Below are 388 nucleotides of genomic sequence, written 5' to 3' on the forward strand. Positions count from 1 at the left end.
ATGTATCTATCAAGCTACACCTTGTGGAAATTGTGTGCTGGAAAAGATCTCCGTTTTATCTCTGTTCTGTTGTTTCTAGGTGGTTGCTGTTTTGTTTTGTTTTGTTTTATTTTTTTCTCTCTTTTCTGTTCTTTCTATCATCTCTTTCTTTCCTGTTTTCTACCTTGCGTGTGTCCCCCCTGAGGGGGTGCCGGGGGTCTTTCAGCATAAATAGCATCCCCGCCTTCTGGAAATTCTGTGCTAGAAATTTCCTCTTTTCTGTCACTCTCTCTGCTTCTTTTTTTTTTTTTTTTTTCTTCACTGTTGTCTCCTTTTTCTGCCTTCCCAGTCCATTCCCCTTTCTTGTTTTTTCAAGCAAGCCTTGACACTTTAATCTTTTCCGCAGTCT

This window comes from Babylonia areolata, chromosome 30 (assembly GCF_041734735.1).
Source record: "Babylonia areolata isolate BAREFJ2019XMU chromosome 30, ASM4173473v1, whole genome shotgun sequence".
NCBI lineage: Eukaryota > Metazoa > Mollusca > Gastropoda > Neogastropoda > Buccinidae > Babylonia > Babylonia areolata.